The sequence below is a fragment of the Pseudophryne corroboree genome, chromosome 6 (assembly GCF_028390025.1).
Source record: "Pseudophryne corroboree isolate aPseCor3 chromosome 6, aPseCor3.hap2, whole genome shotgun sequence".
NCBI lineage: Eukaryota > Metazoa > Chordata > Amphibia > Anura > Myobatrachidae > Pseudophryne > Pseudophryne corroboree.
Window position 1 is genome coordinate 335,383,408 of NC_086449.1, and position 3,767 is coordinate 335,387,174.

The following is a 3,767-nucleotide window of genomic DNA, read 5'->3' on the forward strand; positions in this document are numbered from 1 at the left end:
TTGTATCTATTTATTGTCTTCTGCTTATCACGTCGATATCATCATTTCCTTCTTTAGCAGGGTACATCCATTAGGCTGATGTTATCCTTTACCCAACAGTAATGATTTTTTGACAATGTATTCATGAACGGGTTTTTGCACAAATAGGAATTAATACAATATTCACAAACTTACCTGACGCTTCTTATTTTGCGTATTGGTCTCCCCTCTGAGACACTACTTAATAGCTGACTTGTATTTAGCTCTCAATCCTTCTCTTATTTTCCTTCTCTCTCACTATCATTCCGTGGACTCTCATCCTCGATCCAGGGTTAACGGTGCCACTGCGTGGTAATTCTTTCTACCCTGCCTAACGTGGAAAACAGATCCACACACTGTATGATCTTATCTTTTCTATAATACTTTCCTCTTACTATTCCTATATCGGTGCACTCTCATTGGTAGATAGCCTCTCTACTATCATACCACGCTGCTAATGCCCGATCTCGTCCGATCTTGGAAGCGAAACAGCGTCGGGCCAGGTCAGTACCTTGAGAGGAGACTCCCTGGGAATACCCGGTTTTGTAGAGTACGGACTATTCCCCTTCTTGTGAAGGGTGGACACCAACAGCAGTATCGCCACTATGTACTATTTCCAACATTCCTTTTTTTTCTCCTATTAGTTTTCAGGTTATGTTGATCTAAACATTCCCAAATGCTTGAACAAAATCCAATAACGGGTTAATATCTAATTATTTGGTATTGACCCAATCCAAGCGGTCCTCCAATATATAGTACTGATCTCCTTGTTTGGTCTCATTAATACAGATTATCTGTACTGGTCAGGAGAAACGGGTGCTAGACTACTTTGTGTCTGCAGCCTTTCTAAAATCCTCTTTGTGTGATTCAACAGACCAGAACATTTGATTTTATTATTGTTATATATATCTACACTTATTATTTTTTCTCTCACATCTCTCTAATTCGTATACTTCCTTTTTGGATCACAGAGGGATTATCTCTCATTTTTAAATTGATTAATAAACATATGTTTTAATGTTTCTGTCATAATTTAATGTCAATTTAATAAATTTTTTCATAAGAGTGCGCCCACACAAGAGCTTTCTCTCTCTCTCCTTTTCAGTACTTGTACTTTCTGGCTCTGGGCGCACCACCAAAAGGGACCATAATTGAAAGGTTAATTGTCTAACTTTGGTTTTTCATAATTCTTTTGGAATTTATTGTATACCAGTGCCTGGTCGCTCTTTTGCTTGGTGGTACCACCTCCTCTTCGTCAGGATAACTGCACAAGTGAAAACAACAGGTTTAAATAACAATAGACTTACCCCCCTTGCATGATTCCCCCACACTCGTTCTCCTCTGGCCATGCCACCCGGGCATCCCGTTCGGCGTCACCGCTCACACCAGCGGAACCGGAAGTGACGTCGCAGCTCCCTTGTGTGGCCATGGAGACGCTATAAACAAAACAAACGTGTCATGTATTAACACCAGTGTCTATACGAACCTGCTAAATGTGATCCACTTTACAGGTATTAAGTGCACACTGCAATTGCATTAAGAGCGTATCAGCATAGCGATTACTACAAAAGTGCATAGTGCTTGTAAACAAGATTAATATACATTCAAAGTGCAATATTCATAGATCTATAAGTAATTTAAAAATGATGTGAACAATATATAAAAAAAACTCTATAGGCAGACAACAGCAAGCCAGGATATACGAATACAATATCTAAACAGAATATATATATATTAGAGATGAGCGGGTTCGGTTTTACTCGGTTTTACTCGGATTTACCCGGTTCTCAAAACGGCATCTTATTGGCTCACGGACGTCACGTGTTTTGGATAGCCAATAAGAAACATCCGGATAAAACCAAACTGGCGTTAATTACATCCGAACATGCTCATCTCTAATATATATATACAGGTTGAGTATCCCATATCCAAATATTCCGAAATACGGAATATTCCGAAATACGGACTTTTTTGAGCGAGAGTGAGATAGTGAAACCTTTGTTTTTTGATGGCTCAATGTACACAAACTTTGTTTAATACACAAAGTTATTAAACATATTGTATTAAATGACCTTCAGGCTGTGTGTATAAGGTGTATATGAAACATAAATGAATTGTGTGAATGTAGACACACTTTGTTTAATGCACAAAGTTATAAAAAATATTGGCTAAAATTACCTTCAGGCTGTGTGTATAAGGTGTATATGTAACATAAATGCATTCTGTGCTTAGATTTAGGTCGCATCACCATGATATCTCATTATGGTATGCAATTATTCCAAAATACGGAAAAATCCCATATCCAAAATACCTCTGGTCCCAAGCATTTTGGATAAGGGAGACTCAACCTGTGTATATATATATATATATATATATATATATATATTAGTGGTGAGAGGGGTTCATCTGGGATCAGCTCCCTCCAAGGGAGACCAAACACTGCACTGGTAATGGAGGTTTGAAATTCTGGGTTTTCCAAGTTGCACAGATCCAGCAGGAACTCCTCCTGGGAGGCAGGATGGTTTAAAAATCTCATACACCCAGTGTTCTGTGCACTGATGCTGAATAGCAACTATCACTGACCTGGTTTGAGGAGGTTGTGGACTCGGGGTTTCTTCCGATGACCGGGAAGTGGAACCGCAACTGGGCCGCAGCAGAGATGGACGGATGTAAGTCTTCCTCATGCAGGATCTGATCGGCGGACAGGAGGCACGTGCGGACGCTGAAGGTCTCCTGAAAGAGAGAACTTGACAGGTGCTGGTAAATCACGAAGGTGCTGGGAGGCACGGAGGTGCTTGGAGGCACGGAGGTGCTTGGAGGCACGGAGGTGCTGGAGGCACGGAGGTGCTTGGGGGCACGGAGGTGCTTGGAGGCACGGATGTGCTGGAGGCACGGAGGTGCTTGGAGGCACGGATGTGCTGGAGGCACGGAAGTGCTTGGAGGCACGGAGGTGCTTGGAGACACGGAGGTGCTTGGAGGCACGGAAGTGCTTGGAGGCACGGAGGTGCTTGGAGGCACGGAAGTGCTTGGAGGCACGGAGGTGCTTGGAGACACGGAGGTGCTGGAGGCACGGAAGTGCTTGGAGGCACGGAGGTGCTCGGAGGCACGGAGGTGCTCGGAGGTGCTTGGAGACACGGAGGTGCTGGAGGCACGGAAGTGCTTGGAGGCACGGAGGTGCTTGGAGGCACGGAGGTGCTTGGAGGCACGGAGGTGCTTGGAGGCACGGAAGTGCTTGAAGGCACGGATGTGCTGGAGGCACGGAGCACTGGAGATCACAGGTACAGTTTGAACAATGATACTCAGGCGCCTGAGCACTGCCCGGCGTCTGAATTTAAACTTCCCGCCAGGGCCTGATTGGAGGACGGGCCGATGACGTCACCCGCAGCTCCCGAGGACGTCGGACGTGGAGGCCTGCTAGACGGAGCGCCGGACGCCGGGGACCCGCCAGCGAGGACGGCCGCACGGAGACCCAGCGCGCCCGGAGAGGTAAGTATGAAGACTGCGGCGCCGTGACAGTACCCCCTCCTCTAGGAGTGGCCCCTGGACACTTTCCCGGCTTCGTAGGATGTCTAGCATGGAAGATCCGGACTAGTCGAGGAGCCGAGACCTCAGAAGCCTTTATCCAACTTCTCTCCTCAGGACCATATCCTTTCCATTCCACCAGATATTGCAGATTCTTGTGAAGGTAATGCGAGTCTAGAATATTTTTGATCTCAAAGTCTGTTCCTGTTTCAGTCTCCACTGAGGTG

The 3,767-nt window shown here is 45.4% G+C and overlaps 1 pseudogene; it reads left to right on the top strand.

Annotated features, from left to right (window-relative positions):
- The first annotated feature begins 451 nt into the window (after positions 1–451).
- On the top strand, positions 452–570 carry LOC134938831 (5S ribosomal RNA; annotated as a pseudogene).
- The last annotated feature ends 3,197 nt before the right edge of the window (positions 571–3,767 follow it).